Source organism: Nyctibius grandis, chromosome 9 (assembly GCF_013368605.1).
Source record: "Nyctibius grandis isolate bNycGra1 chromosome 9, bNycGra1.pri, whole genome shotgun sequence".
Classification (NCBI taxonomy): Eukaryota; Metazoa; Chordata; class Aves; order Nyctibiiformes; family Nyctibiidae; genus Nyctibius; species Nyctibius grandis.
The window spans coordinates 29,480,607-29,501,900 of record NC_090666.1 but is presented as its reverse complement, the minus strand read 5'-3'; the positions used below and the strand labels follow the sequence as shown (position 1 = coordinate 29,501,900).

Here is a 21,294-nt window from a genome sequence, read left to right as displayed (position 1 = left end):
TCAACCACCTTGATTTCAACTACGTGTTGAAACCTGTCCCTGGTCCCAGCAGCATGGAGGCACAGGGCTAATCCAGCAGCTGGGTGAGTGCCAAGGCACCAGGAGAAGCCCTCACCACCCCTGAAGCAAGTGAAATGGGGAGACCGGATGCTCGGGCACCCGAGATGGGCTTTAGAAACCTCACCCACAGCAACTCTCAGCTCCTCCTGCAAAATCAGGCAAACCCTGCTGGAAACAAATATGTTTTCTTTCCATCCGGGGGTTACGTATTTATGAGCTATCTAAGCACGTCCAAAAACAACCGAAAAATGAACCTAAACAATTCATTTGACTTTTGGATGTATAGCCTAAGTTCAGAGCCTGGTAATGTCACAGCCTTTTTTTTTTTTTTGCATTGTACTGTGAAATGGTAAATCTATAGGCAGGAGCAATGCATCCATCAAAAAGTCCATCTGCTGACAGCAGCATCTCCAACCACAAGGGATGTTGTGCTAAACCCCTGCTTTCCACACGGTTCCTGGTGACCCAGCCCTGCATATCGTCTCTCCTCTGCCCCATTTATTGGGATGTGACAAGATGCAGCGACACGTTGGGGAGCCCTGTTACCTGCACGGTTCGCTCTGATCTGCAGCGACCTGCTCCTGCTCGTTTGTGGGCTGGTGGGACAAACTCTGTGAGCCAGCGGTGCCCACAGGAGATCCTGTCTAGTTTGGGGGAGGGATGGCTTTGCAGGCGAGATGCTGGTTCTACCTTCAGAAAGCCACCTCAGCTCATATATCAAAAAGCAGATATAATTATTTCCTCCTACTAAGGAAACCTTCCATTTAGCTTATTTCCTTTCCTTTCCTTCTCAACGTTATTAATTATCTAATTACAACCACATTCTGCAGACGAGCTCGGGACTTGACAGGCTGCCCAGGACCACTTAGGAAAGCTTAACTGCTTGGTGTGTGCGAGCGGCGGCGGTTTTTGTGTGCGCACGTCTGACAGATGACAGATGCTGGCATTGCCTCAGCCAGAGTCAGGGAGGGACTCGGGAAAGGAAAATAAAATACAGGAAGGAGGAAGATACCATGGAGTGATTTTCTGCTTGAGCTTGGGGGCAACTTTTAAGCTCAGTTTCTTTTTTTTCATTATTTTCTCTAGCAAGGGCTGGAGGATGCTCACTGCTGGCTACGCAATAAATCGCTTCTCTGCTCTTCTCTGAACGTGGGTGCCATGCAAAACAAGGTAAAACTGTGTAGAAAGCAATCCTGAGCTGATCTATTTCCACTGATTTTTTTTAAATCCCACCCAAGACTGAGAGGTCAGAACAAAGCTGCTCTTAGAGCAAAGGCAGCGATTTGCAAGCCGATGTCTTTAACCCCGGGCGAGACGCCCTGCTCTGGCTGCTGCTGCAGCACAGGATCTCGTTTCCACTGGTCCTTTCTGGTTTCCAGCAGCTCTTTTGGCTCTGGCCAACTGCAAAAATGGGAATTTCACAGCAGCTCTGTGCTAACAGGGTGTTTTGGCTTCCCCGTTATGGTGAGATGAATGAGCACTGAGCACCGTCTACCCTGTGGACGGCATCGCTGCTGTGCCCCAGGCCTCGGGCATGACTCTGCCAGGTCCCATTCCATGCTCCCAGGGCTTAATCCATCCTTTCCCACCCCACACAGGGCACCAGGACCAGGGTCATGGTGGACAGATGTGGCTGCTATTCAGCCATCGCTTGGCTGATGCCTGGTGTCCAGCCCTGGCAGGAGCAGATAATCTGGTAGGCTATTTCCACATCTGTTTTCTGTGATTATCCACTGCACATTAAAGCAGCCTATCTCAGCTGATGGAGCAACGCTATGACCAGATACAGAGATCACCCAAAGGAAGCTGCTATACCTGGCCATTAAGGGGTTATTCTCCCCATCTTGACAGGTACTTGTGTTTCAGTTCACATCGTGTAACATTTTGCTGGCTGTTCTTACCACATATTCTGTATAAGATCCACATCAAAGAGTAAAACCTGCTCATTCACAGACCCAATCTGTCAGCACCGGAGAAGGAAAGTGCACAAGACGAGAAACCCCTCTGTGTGTGACCTACTCCCTCCGTTTCTTCTTCTCTGGACCTTTGGGATGTTGGATGCTGACTACCTCTGAAAATCTGGCTCTAAGTAGCAATTTTGAAAACACGTAAATGGTAAGGGAAGGAGGTGGGCATCTGCGTGTTGAATGAGGGACACGCTTTGGTGGTGGGATGTATGGAAACATGGTCCACTGCAGGCAGAGAAGTGCTGAGATGTGTGATGTCTTCACCCAACCTGTTCCTCCTCAGGTACCCCCTCCAAGTCACTCAAATAGAGGAGTGCTATGCTAAAACCCTGACAGCATCCCATATGGAGCTTTATAAGGTGAGGGGACTTCAGTGGCTTCTCAGTTTGCTTAAAAGAGTGCTACGTATATTGGAGAAATTAAGCTCTGAATCTGGCTTGTGATCCTCATGTCACAAACCTGGTCCTTGCTCGCTGTGCAGCTTGAGTCTTGCAGGGGGAGGGAGGATCAGCTCCTGGTTCAGGAAGATTGATAATACCCCAAAAAACCTGCATGCTGGTCTTTCCTCCTCTCCTACCCAATGCTGCCACACCACTGCAGCCAGACCCTTCTTGGTGGCTGCCTCCTCCTGCTCCTTGTTTCTGGAGATCCCATCTCAAAATTTCCCAATGCCTTGTGCCTGGGCCCCTAGAAGGACTGGCTCTGACCTCCCAACTTGTCGTACACCAAAAGGGGAAGCATTGCCCCGCTTGCCTTCAGGACCTATAAAGTGAGTCACCAGAGTCCTTCTGGCTCTATCCCCTCTTAAGTTATAGAGAGGTTTTTCATAATGATTTTGTGCTTTAATGGACCCTCCCAAGGTCGTGCTTCATGTTTACGATCCTTTAATCCCAGAGGGGCTCAGCAAGGCATTTGTCGAAGCCTGCCAAGGCACTCGGCTGGTGGCTACTCCTGCATCACTTCTCAGCTCCGCTCCCATGAGCTGGACCCATGGAGGTTTCCTAATGCAGTCCTGCAGGAATGGCTGCAGGTTCCCTATGGCAGCTGAATGACGAGGTATGGATCTATAGGACTTATTCTTAAAAGAAGCAAAGCCCATAGCAGATTTCATGGGGAGGGGGCAGAGTTTCTTCCTGGCACTATGCTGGTGTGGTAGGACAGCAGGACCTTGCAGAGCTTAGGTTTAATCCCAGCTCACGCACAGGTTTGCTATGTAATTGCTCTCTCTTCATGTGCCTCAGTTTCCCTGGTTGGGAAATTGCAGTACATTCCTTCCTCTCTTAACAGCATGTGTAGGATTTAATCAACTGGTGCCCATAAGGCACCTTGTGATTCTCCAAGGTATAGCTGAAGGGCACAATACCATATTATAACAATGCATGATTACAGTATCTGGACTGAGAGATGATATATGGTGAAGCTCTTTGGTGAACATGGTTTCCAAGCATTTCTCTGACCCTGTAGCTTGTAATATAGTTACAGAATATAGTTGTTATACAGAATATAGTTGTTATGCACTGCTCTATCGTAGACCCAATGCATTTTCCACTATACAGTGAATTGAGGGCTTGATGCTCTGTTTTTTCCTTGCTTAAGGAGCATTCCCCAGCCCAAGAGCACAGCATGGGAACCACGAGAGCTGAGAGCTGCAGGCTTGATATAAGGTGGCAGCAAGAGCAGAGACCTGGTTCCAGGAGATTTTGCAACTGGTCCCTGAAGTCCTTGCTTATATAGGATTAGGGTGGTTTTGGTTACAAAGGGATTGAAATAATTTCCATAACATGGCCAAGAGTGGAAATGAAATATGAAATGCAGCAAAACCAGCTGAGTTTAGTGTGTTTTTTTGTTTTTTTTTTAAATGATGCTTTTTCATCTTATTTTAAAGTTAAGAATGTAAAAAAGATGGTTCTGTGCCCAGGGCCTAGCCTCTCTCCATCTGTGTGGGCTTTGGCCAGCTGAAATCCCTGCCAGAAAGGCACCAGCCCACCTTCTTGTCTTGTGTTTGGGGCTGGGGATGGGGTCAGGCAGTGAGGAGGGAATGAGGGGTGCGAGCATCAGTGCAGTGCAGCACGCACCAGCTGCTTGCCCTGTACCAGCTGGTACTGATTTCAGCAGTCACCGAGAAGTTTATAGACTGTTTCCTCCCCAATTCCCCTTTAACTTGGGGAAGTAAAAACCAGCGTGGGTTAAAGCCGAGACCCTGGCCCTGCTCGGTGAGTTGGGGCACACTGCCTGTGGGCTGACGATGCTGCCTTCGGGTGCTTCCAGAGTGGATGCGGTTTCTGAATGAGCATCCTTGCTGAATGGAGTTTGAATTGCAATAACAAATAACTTATTTAAAGTTAAATATAAGTTAAATAAGTTATATAAGTTAAATATACGTTAAATATACGTTAAATAAGTTATATAAGTTAAATATAAGTGACAAGGGTGGGCACACTCCTCACCAACCCTGCATGTGGCTGCCCCAGCAGTCCCAGCCAGCTTCCCCATGGGTCTGTGTTGTCCTGGCAGCTCTGCTGCCTTCAGCACCATCCCTGCCACTGTATTTTTCCTCCTTTGAAGTCTCCCTCCGCAGACTGCGCCTGCTCTTTAAGCATCCCCACAACATTTATTTTAATGGGATATTAACTTCAAAGGCTGCTTTTTTGCAGGCTGTGGAGGTTTGGAGCAGAGTGGCATTGCTGCGAGGTGGGCTGGTGGGAAGTGGGGCTGCTTAGGGTGAGGAGGGAGGATGCAAGCAGAGCAGGCAGCGTTGCTAAGCAGGGGTGACAAAAGAGCTCTGCGATCTTCCTACCTGGGAAACAAACCCACACCGAGGAAACAAGTGTTAAACCAACACCAAACAAACTCAGCTGGAGATCCTCATTGCCACAGTCTCAAAACTCATCATTCCAAAATGAGCATAACCAGAAGGGATAAATACAGGGAAACATACAACAAAAGCCTACTCAGGCTATCACTAGTCCTGGCTGATAATTAAGGCTTTACTGTGCAGGGTGTTGCACGATAGCTGGTAAGATGCTATGGGGACATTACGGCATGGATGGAGAAGAAGTCCCCTGGTGAGTTGGATATGCTTGGAGATAGCACCGGAGCAAGACGGGGCAGAACAAGCGTGTCAGGCAGTGGCCTCTCTGGTTGTTGTTACCCAGGTGTGTACCTTCAGGGCTGGAGACACTCTATATGCTTATTAAGAGGAGGAAAATGTGATGTAGGTAAGTTATTCTGTAATAGTCCAACCACTGGGTTCAAGCAATGCTGTGTTGCAACACAAAAGGGGACGCTCCCACTCTAGAAAAATCCATAAAATGTTTCAGTCAGGCGCTAAGTCGCAGCTGCCCTTAATATTTTTCAAAATAAATAAATGCGGCTAGTTCGGTTATTGCATGATGTCATAGCCCCGGTACGCCTGCCCGCCGCACCAGCGCTGCGTGCGTCCTGCCCCGCAGGCACGGGGACGGGACGGGACAAGCAACAGCGAACAATGCGAAACGTGACTCGGGGGTGCACATGTCGGCCCCCGTGCCTTCGGAGAGAGAAGGTCAGCACGGGCTGGCATGAACTGTTGAAATGCCAAAGCAAGCAGCTCCTGAAATCGGGTTGTTGTTTTTTAGGTTAGGAAATGCCAAGCCGGAGGGGAGGACGAATCTCAGCCTCTTGACTCTCAGGCTAGAAAGTCTGAATTTGGATTATTTCTGGCCATGAGGGCCCCGTCTTGCCTGGCTACCAGGACAGTGGGGTGGATGTGACCCACAGCAGGTGACCTGAGCTCCTGAGAGCATCTCGTGCTCCTCTCTCCCCACATCTGTGACCCAGCTCAACCCCAGATTTGCCAGCCAAGGGGACTGTCATTAAGGTCTACATGGCAGCTTGAAGTGCAGAGGTCTGAGACACCCAGGAGGATCTTGGTGGGGGCACAGAAACCACCTAACTTGGCGAGGGCTGTCATCATCACAGGCAGGGTCACTACACAAGGTGCTCATGGCCAAACACTCCCAGTTCAGCCCTAACCTTGCTCATTCCTGAGCATGGTGAGCCAGGGACCATCGCTCCCAGCTGCCTTAGGAACGACTGCTTTAAAAAAGCATATGTCAAGTATCAATCATAATATCCACGGTCAGCGGTCAGGTTTGTACGCTTTGCCTTCCAGCATCTCATGTTTTGTTTTTTTTTTTATCTGCTCATAACCTTCTGAAACTTACGCTGCTTGAGCTGAAAACTTTCCATGCCCAACGGTGATTCCTCTTGTCATTGTTTTTGTTTTCTGAAGCCTAGGCAAAAATGGTCCAGCTGTTTTGGAGCACAAAGGAGAGTGGAAAACAGCCGCTCTCCAAAATGCTGAAGGCTTCCCCGTGACTGTGTGTGTCAGAGGCTGGGACAGCGGCGGGCAGAAAGCTGAAAGGCAGCATGCAAATCGCCCAGCTTGCAAAACAAGGTCCCACCTGGACCTGGAGGAAATTAAGTTTGTTTTGTCCTAGTGCTGAGCCTCCCAAAATCGCCTTCCAGCTCTGCGCAGACTGAGTGTTTCTGTGAGCTGTATGAAGCAGACCTAAGGCAGGAAGCGCGGGGAGTTACTTGGGATTCGCTTTTATCACGGCGCCGTTAAAACTTGCAGCCACCGCAAAGCAGCAGAGATGCGGAGGCGAGGTGGTGGCTGCCAGGAGCTGGCTTGGAGCTCATGACCAGCACGGTGGGACGTACGCAGGCAAACCAGGTATTTGCTACCTGGATGAGGTGAAATGTGTTCCCGGCAGAGTGCCTGGCCAACTTTAGCAAACCACCACAGCTCCTTAACCCTGGGAGATGGGATGCCTCTTGCCTCCCTCCTGCCCAAAGAAGCACCTGGTGTCACATAGCGAGCTGAAGTTAAGGTATGCCCAAGCGCAGGCTGTGCACGCAGCCTTGCCTCTCTCCTGCCATGCCCGCAAACCCCCTGAGCCCTCCTACAAAGGGTCCCCTTCACCTGATGCTGTCCTCCCTCTGCCTGCTTCACCCTGAAACAAGAGCAATTGCTCCGTAGCTTAAGGCAGCCCCACTTTTTTTCTAGAGTTTGTAGAGAAAATTTTGCTCTGTCAGTCAAAACCAGATGTCAGAAAGCAACGTTAGAGTGACACCAGGGGGATTTTTTTCAAAGGCTTTTCAATTCTGCAGTTCTCATGCTGAAATTTCTACATATAACTTGTATCAAAAAGGCTAAAACCCAAATCAAAACACATGGAAATTTTCAGCTGAATCCATCAGATCTTTAGGTATGATTATGGAAACGCAGGTCTTTTCTGTTTAAGGATGGAAAAACTGTATCTGCACATGTTGTGTTTGTGTTGGTTTAGTATCTGCTCAAATATTTTTATAGCAAAGTCAAAGGAAGAAGGATCTGCTGTTACACAAATAGCGTACACAAAGCTATGCTCGCTGCAGGCATTGGCTGGGTCCGTACCAAAGGGATATTCTCAAATTTTATCTTATGGGGTTGTCAGCTGTCCCCAGAGCCAAAATGGACAGTAGCATATATTTGAAATTTAAAACATTTTTGTGATTTAGATGGTGTAAAATGCAACACTTTGGGAGAAATACTGTATTGCTTAGCAGCAGCTGGACCTTTGAGAGCAGGTAAGCACATGCCCTCCTGCATGGGAAAAGCCAGCGTGTGGCAAGCCCTGAGAAGGATGGAGAGCCGTATTTCGAAAAGCCATTTCCCGGGGTGCCTGGGTGGGGAAAACAAGACGGCGGCGGTGAGAGGTGGGACACCAACTCTTTGGTCGTGTCCTTGACCTCATTTACCTTGCTGCCCACACATCTGCCTGAGAAACCAGCCTGTACTTGCTCGTGCAACAGTCCCTGTGGATCCCCAGCTGCAATGCAAGGGGCTGGGGGATCTCTTTCTGAACACAACCAGAGGCGAGCAGCAGAGGTGAGGCATGAAGGGGAAACTGAGGCACAAAGTAACAGCACCAAATAGCAGAAATCCTTTGATTATTTTTTAGGGCATTTCCCACCACAAAAGACTAAAAAGATGGGGACGGGGAGTAAAATTCCCATCCTCATGTTTGCTTTCTGCCCTCCGGGGAGCGCTGGTCCTTGTGGCCATGTCACAGACCCCTCTGTGGGCTGGGAAAGGAGAGAGCCCGAATGCGCAGCCGTCCCTCAAGCAACGGAAAAGGCAGCAGGGCCAGTCTGCAAGGCTTCAGAGGGGAGGAAGCAGCGGAGAAAGGAATTCAGATAATTGTGTGCATGCAGTGGTGGGGAGAGGGCCAAAAATCAGATCTAATGCTGCGGGTACGGACAGACTGAAACCAGATACCCTTGGCTTGTGTTTTTCTGCCTTTGCTGGTATGAACCCTTATCAACCATCTGCTCTTGAAGTCTCCCAGATGAAGGAAAGCCACAATTATGTGCATCTTACAGCTGGGAAACCATTTAAAAACATATCCCTCGCAGTCGTTCATTCCTGAGCTGCAGGGCTGCCCCTTGATATCACCAAATGTACCCCTCGCCGTCTAGAGGAAAGCCTCTAATCTAATTTACCCCAGGCTTTTCAGACCTCGGAGGACTTATCTGCCCATGGCTGGTCCGAGGGAAAACATCCTCTCTGCGTCCGGCAGCCCCCGGGTTTCTTATCGGGAGTGTAACGAGCTGTTCGATGGGGATGTGGCATAAGAAAAAGGAGATTTAAGAATTTTCTCCTCTCTCTGAGACTGTTTCTGTCTCCCCAGCCCATCTTGTAGAGAAAGGTCGATGGCTTGCTCACACCTTACTGTCCAGGAAAAACTGCGACAATGAAAGATCCTAAAGAGCCAACGCCAAAAAAAAGAAACCAAAGGGAGAGCCTGTGGCCCTGGTCCCTTCTGCCCATGTCTCGTCCTGGCCAGTGGAGCAGGATGGAGCACACCTGCAAGCCTGGGGACTGGACCGGCTGCCGAAAACAGTTCCTCACCCACAGCTGAAATAAATCTGGGGCACTTGTGAGTCCTCCTCTCATAAAGAACTACCCACAGCAGAAAGAAGTGAATTGATTCAATTTAAAAAAAAAAAAAAAAAATCTAATGTCAGCAAGCAGCCAATATTGATTGAAATGACTGAATAAACGTGCCTTAATTCCCTCACTCCGCTGCAGAAAGGCTCATTGGTGCCCATGGCCACCCACGTAAATTATCTACGGAGCAGATATCAGGGTGTCGTGTCCTGGAAGAGCTGCCAGACCTGTAAGGTGCTCGAGTCCAGTTTAACAACGCTGCAATGTGTTTGTCACTGTTTATTTTTTCTTTTCTTTTTCCCAGACTTTTTTTTTTAAAACTAAAAAAGAAATAACAAAATGTAGAAAACTGACATTTTAGAAGTGCATGAGATACCATTTGTTTGCATGGACCCAGTGCAGTTGACACTGCTGTGTTTACTGGAATGGCCTGCATTTAAAATTGCTTTATTAATCTATAATCTATGGGTTTATCTATTAACATATTAATCAGCAGTTAGTTGACTGCTTTTGACTGCCACATACTTTACTATTTTGGTATCTATCATGCAGCTGACCTTCTTGCACCCGGTTCATATTTAAAGGTGGAAAATGAGCTTTCCCATTCTTGCAGCTGCAGGCGTACCTCTGCAAGGCTAAACTACATGGAGCAAAAGGGGTGTCTCCGATACCAGAGGAGGCTGCCACCCTCACAAACAAGTTTAACCTCCCTGTACGCTCTGATCTCGATTTTTCCTTAGCTCCTGATAACCGAGCTGTTGGGCTTTCCTTGGACCTTCAGTTCCTTTCCACTCGAGAAGAGAGAGATGCTCACCAAAGGGAGAAGCTGAAGGTGTGCTGCAGCCCCAGTCCTTCGAGACGCCTGTAAGCTCAGAGCTCCTCTGGGAAGCCAGCTCTGCCCCGATGCCAATCGGCACAGCCCACCTGTGCCCATTGACATGAGAAAGCCGAGGTGGCCTCTGTCATACCCAGAAACTTGTGGGCTCAACCACTTCCTATGGAAAAACTTGCCCTTTGGGGCCCCAAAACACCTAGAGAAAGACACTTCTTAGGCATTAGGGCTTGTGGCTGATTGCTCTAGCCCAGATAAAATCAGTTGCCTGGGGCTGGCCTCACAGTAGGGAGAAGTGAGAGCTCTGCAAGGAAGCATTTTGCTGCTGGGACCCGCAGGGTTTCTGTGTTATGTCCTGCCTCTCTGCAGCAACCTCCAGGCAGTTAGTAATGTTTGCTCCAAGGCACCGTGTCCCTCCCTCGCCAGAAAACTAAACCAAAAATAAATTAAAAAAAAAAAAGCTTTAAACAGGAGGGGCCCCCCCTCAAAGGAACATTTCCCCCAGCCCTGCACTCCTCCACAGCCCGAGCACCGGCCTCTGCGGGGCAGTGGGGTTCATCGCAGCTGGAGGAGGAGGTGGGTTTGTGGGAGCCCCTGCTTAAAATCTTGGCAGCACATCACTGAAAGAGCGGCTAGAAATTGCCGAAAGGCGGAAGCTGCTAATGAGCAGTTGGAGCAGGAAAAAGCAGAGCTGCTTCGATGTCCGAAAGGACTGTCTAAGCTCTGTCCTCGGCTCTGCCCAGCTGCCTCGTGGGTGGCACAGAAGAACAAGCGCTGGGGGACACCACCAGCATCTCCTGACCCATGAAAGGGCAAGTGGCCAGGGAAAGCCAGCGGTGGGGGGCACAGAAGGACAGGAGGGAGCTGGCCACCACCAGCCCTTCCAGCTGAGGGAGCAGCAGAGAAAGCCCAACTGCTGTTTCTTTGGGCTCATCTCCCCTCCCCAGAGGCACGTACACACATGCATGGCTTTGCACAAGAAATCTGTGGAATAACAGAGCAGGGAGGGGGGAAAAAAGGCAGGGAATGAGATGTTCTTCTTGGGCAGCTCAAGTGAAATATATGGAGTTGGTGAGGAAAGGTACGTGCACGTGAACTTAAACTATGACTCTGAAGCTGATGAGACTCGTGCTGAGGATGAGGGCTGTCATTTCACATCTTTCTCTGCCTTGTGAGCCACCAGTCCTCCAGCCTCTGGGCTTCTCAGATCAATATGGGCTTCAGCTGCCAGACCTACAAGCAACTCTGGGCAGGCACTCAGTTCTTCCTGCCTGAAACGCACAACTGCTGCCCACTTGGGCCAACCAAAGCAGTGCCAAAGCGATGGAAATACGTTATACAAAAATCAGGTAAGGAGGGCAAAGTTGTTATGGATGGGACGTATACATCTACTGAGACGCTCACAGCAAAAGCCATGTGCAAATCTTATCCTGCATGCATGCAGCTTGCAAGCTAAGGCTTAATTTATTTTAGGAGACAGCTGCATGACCTGTTGTTACAGCTTAATGACTTCTGCCATCAGTTGGGCTACGATGACTGACCATGTATCTGCACTAAGCTGTTTGGAAAGCAAAATACATTGGTGTTTAAAACATGTTCTTGTAGGCTGATGGAGACTATCTGGGAGGAAAATATCAATAGGAACATGGTTGTCTCCCTCTTGGAAATATGAGAAGACGGTGGCTTTGGGCAGCTGGCGCCGCATGCAGCAAGGTGTGAGCATAGTCTGACAATGCTGGCAGTCAGCGTGAAATGTGTCTCTGGTCCCTGTCCACCTCTACGGGGATAAACACTGCTGAGATATGAAAGGGCTGTAAAAATACCCTTCAGCCTCCACCCCATTTTAGAATAGCAAAGGGTATTGGACGAAGGGAAACCTTTTCTCCTCCCTGCTGCGTTCCTGCCAAAATAATACAAATTCTAGGAAAAACACCTTCTCTAAAAATAAATACATACATCTGTAGCTTTATTCTTTTTCCAGGGGAACTCTTTCGGTCTGGCCTGCTCAGCCAGCAGTTTCCCCACTCTCCTTATTTTTCCTGTGTGCAGCAAGTGTTCAGCTGCAGTCTGCAAACCTCACAAGTGTCAGCATCCCTGCGGGAAGTGAGAAGCATCGTTCTCTGGCTCCAGGACTGGGGCTGGACACCGGCAGGTCCTACCCCATGGATGAGACCTTTCCTACCCATTTCTCCACTTTACCTGTCCCTGCCCTGTGTAGATTAGGTACTTTGGGAGTAAGTCTTGCCATGCCCATACATAGCCGAGCACAAGGAGGAACAGCCTCAGCATTTTTTCATCAGTGCAGCACAAAGACTCTGTAATAACGTTGACTCCTAAGGGTAAATCAGCAAGTAGATGATAGCAGCCATCCATTATGCCTGACTCGACTACGCAGTGGAACCATGCCAGTGGAATTAATAACAGCAACAAAACCCCTGATTTAAAAGCATCTATGGTTTAAAGTCCTTAATTTAAAAAAAAAACCCCACCACCAAAAAAACCCCTGGGGCCACCCACTAAAAAGCAGAGACAGTTTGCATAAAATCAATGGCATTTCATGGGCCTCTGTGAACCATCGGCGGGACAGGTATGACAGCCTTACGAAGTTGGGGTGCTTTTTAACGTTCAATACAGTCACTGACAAACAGCAGCCGAAACACCTGTAGGCCAGATGTGCACAGCTGTACATGTGCTGCTGCTGATCCATCTCCAGATTACGTCACGCTCCAGATGCCTGACTTCAGAAACACTTGGAAGGCAGAGCAGGAGCGAGCCAACAGCGAGCTCAAGCATTTCTTTCTTCCCTCCTCTGCACGCAATGCCAAGCCCTTTTTTTGTCACCTTGACCTGCGCGATGCAACCGCAAAGCAAATAGAGGGGAAACTCCAGCCAGCCTTTTGGGGAGAGTCATTGGCATCCCATAGCCAGGAACAATGCCTCTGCGTGAATAATGTGCTGGGGAGATGGGCTATGTGCCATCCACTCTGTGTTTCTACCACCTGAGACCCAAAAAACTATCAACACCCACCTTTGAACTGGTTTATTCTGGTGTTTCTCCACACTGCAACCCACAGCACAGCTTCACCGTCTCTCTACGGGCACCCATGTGTGTGTGTCCGTGTGTAAAGGAACTGCTGGGAAAGTCAAGCGATTTTCATTTTCAGTGGATTCATTCCCTGCTAGAAGTACGGCACTTGTGCCTATAACACCAGGAAGCAAAACTTTGCCTGCCATGAGAGAGATCTGGAGGTGATTGCTGAAAATAGACCCTGGGTTTTTTTTTTGCATTTGGAGCGGGGAAGAAAGTTTTCTGTTTGCTGCATGAAGCTGTGTTTGCTCTTCCAAACTGGCAAACACAGGCTGGGGCAGATTCCCTGAAGCTCAGGGGATATAATCCTCCATTTTTACCCTTATGGATCTTTACAGAGCATCACAAGAAGCAGGATTCCCCTGTTCCCTTGCCCAGCGCGCTCAGTGTCACCATGCCCAGGTTTTGGCAGAGCTGGGACTCACATCCTGGGTGACATTCCCAGATGTTTGCAGAGGGAAGGGTGCTGCTTTGGCATCTCCCCCGTAGCACGAGGCAGCGTTTGAAGAATGCACCCTTGCTCACCGCACCCTGGTCCCCGAAGTCGGTGACCGCAATCGCTTGGCCCCATCCCGGCAGCGTTTCACAGGTACAGGTTTTTGATAACCACCCAGGCTCTGAGTAACGGCAGTGACGCAGTCTATGTGTTACTAATCTCCCAGGACTTTCAGAGGGGATTGTACCAGGCCAGGTCTCCATCTGGGATTAATCAACACAGCTTCATTGAAGTCAAGGGGCCAAATTCTCACTTGGAATAAACCGGCTTAACTCCCCTGCAGTCAATAAAGCTACTCTGATCTTTTTTATGGCAAGAATAGTCCAACTCTTTAAAATACGTGGGGTTACAGGGTGTTGCCCTTGTGCAGATGGAGTTACATTTTTATATGCCAAACAATCCTGCCAGGTTAAGAAGCACTTGGCATCGGGTAAGGCACTCCAACGAAGTTAACCATGCTGTACTCCAGAGAAAGCCGCTGGCCGACGTGCGGAGCCGGGGCGAGCACAGCTTGGGACAGGAGCCCTGATGCACGCACCAGGGCAGCTGTAACTGCCCGATGCTAATGCTGTGCCTCCAGGAATGGCTACAGTGACCCTGAATACATGTACTGGTAGACCACCGCGTGCTTTGCATTTGTTATCTAATGCCCAGGGGCTCTTTCTCACTGTCTTCATGATCTGACAGCTACATTAACATGGACACAAGACTGGCAAGAGCCATCCTGGGTCTTGCATCTCTCCTGAGCCATTGCTTCCAAGCCTTTGCTGCAAGTACTACACCGTAGAATCCTTCTCACAAGCTTCACAGCTTTCGCTTCTATGCAGCTGGCATTGCCCGTGCTTAAAAACAGCCCTTTAGATTTGAGCCCGAGTCCTTTCACCCAGCTGCTGCTCTTCAGTTTAACGAGCCCACTCCTCCTCCGCCCTGGTGTTTATAAGCAGCCCTGCCACCCTCTCTTCTCTTCTTTGTTTCCTTGCCAGCCTCTTCTGAAGGCTGCCTCTCTGCTGCCTTGGGGTGCCTAACACAGCATTGCATTGGGAGACCTTTGGAGGACAAGTGGCAGGAGGTAAGGTTACTTGCATGGCTAGAAGGAGTTTTGGAGTCTGCAGGGGGGTTTTTATATTTTTGAATATGCTATGCTTCAGTCAGGTCTTGTTTGCTTTGTTTCAAACCTCTTGGCTGGCTCAGATCCCACAAATGCTTGAAGGTATGTGTTGTTTTTTGGCTGTATTTGTGCACCTCAGGCTGTGGTGGCTACCAGAGGGGCTCCTAATTAAAGTAATGGCAAGGCTTGCTGGAGAGGAGGGCAATAACATGGCAGCTATAGGGAATAATGTGGCAGTGAATCTTTCTCGGGGCTGGTCATGGGTGAAATATTTTATCTATATTTTTGTGGTTTCTGGTGCTGCCATCCTACTTCGGAAGTGTGGTTTCCTGAGGAGATAGCAGTAACCTGCCGGTCCCTGTCTGAGCACTGAGCAACCGTGAATCACTCGTTTTTACAAGACTCATAAGGATAGCATCATTGCTTATAACTCGGCTTGAGGTTGGCTGGCTGCTTCACAGGCTTTCCTGAAACTGTTATGTGGGTGTTGCTGGGCAAGCAAGTAATGGGAAGCAGGAGAGGCAGCGATCTTACTCACAACCTCTTTAGCAACACACTTCCAGCTGGGATGGTGGTGTGAGGTCCACAGGATGAGAGCTACCCAAACCCACTGCTCTGCTCCAAGAGCCTGCACTCCTATAAACTGACATCCTGAGGGTTATAATTTCCTCTGCAATGAGTAACTAATAATTTTTAATTTTTTTTTATATGCATCAGTGAGCTGGGAGCAGACACCAAAGGTGTGGTGTATTCTGCTTGCTGTCTACTAGAGTTCTAGTAGTTTCTATGTGGCCATTTTGTGTTTCTTTTTCTGTAAATTTTCTATAAATAAGCTATCCTGCAGACACCTCAGAGCTCTCATGTCAGTTTTTCACCACACTTCAGGAGTTTATGGCTTCATGAGAGGTAAAACATAAAGTTGATTGCTCACTTGTTGCTGTTTTTCAAAGGGGAACAAACAGTCTCACTCCAGCAAGTTTAAACTCCTGGAGGAAGAAACATGCGAAGATGAAATCTCTTTGCTAAAGGAGCAAAAAAGTCAGTGTGTCCTTAGCTTGTCTCCATTTAGTGAAGTATTTAATCACATGCATGATGTTCAAATGTGTGCTGTTAGCCCTGCTGACTTTGGTGTGGTTTCACACACACACACGAAGGATATGCAATGTGCTTTGCTAGATCAGAACACGCTAGTGAATGACTCCCAAGAACTTGAATTGCATGCAGCATGCACACAGAAGCTGAGAAAAAGCTCTGGAAAATTGGTTTACATGGTCTTTTCTAGTCCGCCACTCTGCAAAAGGCAGATGTGTGTTTTCTTGACAGTAGTTGTCAGGGTTTTTTGGATTTGGGTGATTAAATGAATGGGTTAAATCAACATTTTCAGACAAATGACTGTGTGGATGAGTCAGCTCAAGGGCAGCTGGCTGGTCGTGTTTAGGTTTGCCAGCTGAAAGCTGGACTGGTTTGAACCTTTGAGTCTGAGCTCTGCTGGGTTTTCACTGAGCTAATAACCCATGTTACTGCAATACCCACTCAGTCTTCTTGCTGTGGGGAGGAAGAGGAGCTCTCTGCATCTGTTCAAAACAAAGACTCTATGCTTTGACTTTGGCAATGCTGTTCCTCTCGGAATTTCCCAGGCTGTCCTAGGATGTGCAGACCTGAGCTAAGCTTGTGCTCCTGTGAATCAGGGGTTTGCTCTGAAGTTGCTGCTGGTGGGCTTCTCATCTGACTGCTTGGGTTTGCTGCTGGTGGGTTTCTCATCTGACTGCTTGGGTTTGTGACTGGTGCTGAACAGCTTTTCTGCTCTATACAACTGGGTTTTACATGTGGCTTATGTTTGCAGTACAGCAAAATGTTTCTTTAAGCTGCTTATTCCCCAGATTAAAACTGCATATGTGTGCTTGTGAAGCATGAGGGAGGCTGGATGTTACATCTAGTTGTTGAAGTGGAAGGTTTAAAGGCTAATTAAGAAATCAAATTGAATGTAGGTAGGGTATGTGGAAGTATTGCTCTATTTCTGTCTAGAGAAGTGTGTGTGCCTGCTTCTACATGCAGTGCACAGACCATCTCTGATACCATGTTTAGACTTTAAATGGAGAATAGGATGTCTGTTGTTACTTAATTTAAGCACTTTTCACTCCTCTGTTCTTTTTACCAGTTAAAGATGCTTTTTGAAATTCTGGTTACTGCGCTTATTCAGGCACAGATGTGTCTCATCATACCTATGTGTGCTACACACTTCCCTTACACATATATGCACCTATAATACAGCACTTGCCCATATCAGTAAATATTGGTATGCATGTATGTACATACATGTAATGCTGTGAAGTTGGTGTTCATCTGCTGGGGAGCACAACCATAGGGATACCACTGACAACCAAAGAGATTCTGGTTTTAGACACCCCACTTTGTGGAGAGAGCCTCCTCTTCCACCTGATCCTCAGTTCTTGGCAAATGTGATTAGCTGTATTTCTTACTACATCCTCACTGGAAAGGTAAATAGGTTTCTTAAGGATCAGCAGTTCCTCAACTAAAGGCTCCCTGAAAACAGCAGTTATTTAAATCAACATCAATAAATGAGTGAATGAACAGAAGTTTTAGGAGATGGGCTCAGGGAGATTGGCTGGTTCTTGTGGCACATGCTTTTTCCTTGAAGGTGGAAGAAGAAAGAAATGCAAATAGAAAGGAACTCACAAGGTTCCCCTACCCAAACGAGTGCTGCAGCTAGGAAAGATAAAGACCCTTACCCAAAACAGAGTGCCTGGCTGGGAGCTGGTGTCTGTAACATGTCTGAAGCTGCAGCCCACTTGAACTGCAGCTGGAAACCTTGCAGTGCAATGCAATGTGCTTCTGTCCCTGCGGGACTGGCAGGAAGTCTTTGGAAATTAGCACTCCCCAAATGAAAATAACTCATTTGCTCGTGCCATGCCTGCCAGCTGGGGAGGTGTCCTCAGACTGGGGGAGCTGTTGGGCCACACTGGTGTCCTGGAAGTGCACAGATGCACCCTACAGGAAACTTAACCTGACGTCTCACATGGTTTGGCTAAATAAAGTGATCTCTGCTCTTTCCATACTTATTCATATTTTTAGTTGACTGCGTAATCTGGCCCTCTAGAAAGTCCTTTCAGGAGGTCAAACAGCTGAAATAATAGCTAATGATTTTTTAAAAATTATTTGGGAGTTATTAAATACTTTCTCCTTCCTTTCCTTCCCTCCCCTCAGTCCCTCTTTGGCAAACACTCCTGGATTATTCCACTCGAGTGCTTTCCATTCCAGGGCAGGGCATTCTGCAAAAGCTCACTGATGTGTATGAAGGAAGGCCCTACTCTTGCCTCCAGGTGTTTGCATGCTGCCCCCAAACTAGGCAGGGCTGGAATGAGAAAGCTAGTAGAAGTGTGCCACATCAGAGCAGCTCCAGAGACTAAGGAGAACTGTTGGCATTGCTTCTCCTTCCAGACATGTCCCTGTTCTGCTCCTATCACCTCACTTGGCTATTTCATCTCTGGTTACAGAAGGGTCTTAAATCCATGGAATGGTGCTCTTAGACTTCTCCAGTATTAAACCATCCAAGCTATTTCCATCTATGCTCCGTTAATGAAAGGAGCTGAGTTTATTGCTTTCAGTGGAGCTATGCCTGGTTACACAAGCTAGGCTCTGACTGCAAAAATTGGTGGTGGGAATCTGCTCCCCTTTTCCATGTCTGTAAAGATCTCCCATGTGCATGGGCTGTGGATGAGATGCTTAGCTTTTGGGGACTCACTGCCTGGCCAGGGGATCACCTCTGATGAGACCCAGCCAAGTCATCTTGTTGGCTGAGGATTGCTCCTAGGCACAAGAGAGCCAGCAGAATGCCTGTGGGCTGCCTTTCCAGGAGAGGGAGCTGTGGTCTAGTCCAGGGACCATAAATGTCTGTCGAGATGGCCTGGTCCACTGCAGTAGCAGCACATGTAGAGGCTGTTCTGCACCAGCTTGTGTCTTCTGCTGGACTTCCCGCTGCATACTTCAAACTTGAAAATGTTGCTTTATCCCTACTTATGTTGGTCTTGTATGTTATGGATTAAAGCTTTTCCAAGAGATTCAAAGAGCAACTAAATGATGAAGACTCTCAGATGTGTGTAGGCTGGTGTTCTCAAAAGGATCAAGAAAATTAGTGCCTTTCAAAAAAATCTCAGCTCTGGAGGGGCCTCACTTCTCAGCTCCAATGTGTTCATCAGACCCTCTCACTTCTCTAATAACAGATCAGAGGAAGGTAGTCTTGGCTGTTTGAAGGCCAAGTTCAGTGTGATGCTCTGGGGTGGGGAGTGAGTATGCACACACAGTGAAGGTGAAATAGTTTTCTGCTTCAGCTCTGGTGTTTGACCATGCTAGTTCTTTCCTTTGCCTCCAAAACAGCCTGGCTGCCTGCTGGGTGGGGAGCTGCTAAACCATCAGGGTGAATTTTGAGCTACCTCAGGTTCAGTAGCAGATGAGAGCTGGGGATCTCTGGCTGCAGGTGGGGAGCTGAGCACCTACTGCTCCTGTGGAAGAGCTGGAAGGGGCTTAAATTTGGGTTAAGGTTGGGACCAGGGTGGGAGAGAAGGTGGGGAAACCTTCCCAGTACCCTACAGCCAGCCTCTGGGCACCCTGTTTACATCTTTCCTCCTTTCCTGTTTTTTGTACCCCTGGAGGACATGTAGGTGTGAAAAGGGTGTTGCTGGCTCCTGGGAGTCATTTTGCCTCTAGCCTGTCTCCTCCTTGACCTTGATGCTCATGGCAGGTCTGGCTGCTCCCCCTTCATCCCAGTCATTGTTCCCACAACATCCATGTGATGCAGTGCTCTGTCCGCACAGCAAAGCGGAGATCCCCATTGGGAACAGCTCCTTTTGTTAGCATGATGCCTGGTCAGTTTGAGCTTCCCTTTGTGATAACTCCCAGCCCAAGCTGCTCATTCTGCCTGTCACCTCTTCCCCAGTCTCCAAGGCCCTTTGCTTCCTCTGCTGTCAGTCTCCTGGGCTCCTTCTCCTGGTCTGCTCCTCCTTCTCCCTCAACTCCCTTTGCTCCCTCTGTGCTTTGCTCTATCATTTGCATCTGCCAAGATGAGAGCACAGGAGATGATCCCAGCTCTTGGTTTGGATTCCCCCAGCTTTGTCTTGTGCCTTCTCCCAGTCCTGGGCTCCTTGCTGTCTGTCAGGCTCAACTCAATACCAGCAACTGATGGGGAGATGTGTGTGGGCACATGTGCTCCTGGCAGCTCTCTGTAGTTTCACTGATCACACTTCTTAAGGCTCCTCCTTGCACAAAGCTTCAAAAGCAACATGAAATTCTCCTCCCAGGTAATCAGTGTGGGTTTTTCCTGGCTCGGAGGAAGCTGATGCTTAAATCCCTTCTACCTCCCAGGGGCTCCCTCCCATCACCAGGCATCATCTCTTATTATACTGCAAAAAGGAGCATCTTCCCCAAGATCCCATCCTACTTCTCAGGACAGGGTGCAGCATGGAGGAGAACCCTGCAGTTTCATGTCTATCTGTAGTAAGCAAATGCTAGTGTGTTAGGATCTGCAGCAAAGGGGGAAAAGTTCAGAAACACATATTTGAAAAAGTCCATAATCTGGGAATGTTGCTGGCTCAATAGCATCTGTAATGCAAAAATCTTGATGTTTTCTGCTTTCCTTTCTGCACCAGAAACCTCATGTTGCCGTGCTTAGCTTTAACCCTACTTTACTGATATTTTCTTAAAGCCCCATGTAACTTTTAAAATGTTAGTAACAGAGCATGTCATGTCTTATTTAATCCATTAAGATAGTATTTTTAATAGGGTATGGTTTTAATCTTCAGACTTTAGGTGGAAAAGCTTGAATGCGTGATCTTTGAAGAGTTTGAAACCAGCAAAAAGAACTTGAAGTGTATGGTCTCTGAAACCCTGTCTCAGTTTGCGTCTGATGCAGGGGGCTGGAAATTGGGAGGAACCACGGGCATGGGCTGTTCGAAGCTGCAGGAACACGAGAGGGCTTTCACAGCAAGGTGGAGAGAAATGCTTCAGGCGTCAGCATGATTTTTGATAAATTCAGTCTTGCATTCAACAGCAGTTGTTACTGTTGTACAAAGGGGGGGGGGTGGGGGGTGTGGGGGAAGGAGGGAAGTTGCGTCCCTAATCTAGGAAGTCGGGGAGAAAATTGGTCCCCGAGATGTTTAGGTCTGAATTATTACCTAGTAACACCATGCAGGCAGTTCTGTCTCTGCCCTGAGTTTTGCATCTGTGTGCTGACCATAATGGTGATTTTTTTTTTTTTTTTTTAAATGCATCCCCATCTCCTCATGATCTCTGGTGGTTTGTGAACCGCAGCACTGCTGATTTAAAGCATGCCTAAATATTTAAGGAAAGTCTGATTTATGCTGTAAATGCTTGCTCATCAGTTTTTCTTTTAATCATTGCAACTGTTGGGACTCTAAACCCCCCCACACCCTACACCTTGGCTCCTCTGGTCACTTTGCACAGCTTTTTAGTGATTCTGCTTTAACTGGAGACCTCAGGATGGCTCTGGCCCAAGTGAACTCCTTGAGATCCTCATGCAGTATTCTCCTGGTGGTACCCTGAGATCAGCAGATGCTGGCCTTTCTCTCGACTCCCACTCAGTGCCTCAAACCCCAGGGAAAGCTCTCCTTCCGCTGCTACACCCTGTGCTTTGAAGACACAAAAATGATTCAACAAGATCTTGGCGGGGTGGGAGGAGCTGTGTATGGTTCAGCTACCTTCAAAAATTTCTGCAGGACTATTCCAAAGCTGAG

At 48.3% G+C, this 21,294-nt stretch overlaps 1 protein-coding gene across 1 annotated transcript in view; it reads right to left on the bottom strand.

The window, feature by feature from the left end:
• TWIST2 (twist family bHLH transcription factor 2) overlaps positions 1-21,294 on the bottom strand; it is a 37,598-nt gene that overhangs the window by 377 nt on the left and 15,927 nt on the right. The gene's annotated exons all lie outside the window — the stretch shown is intronic.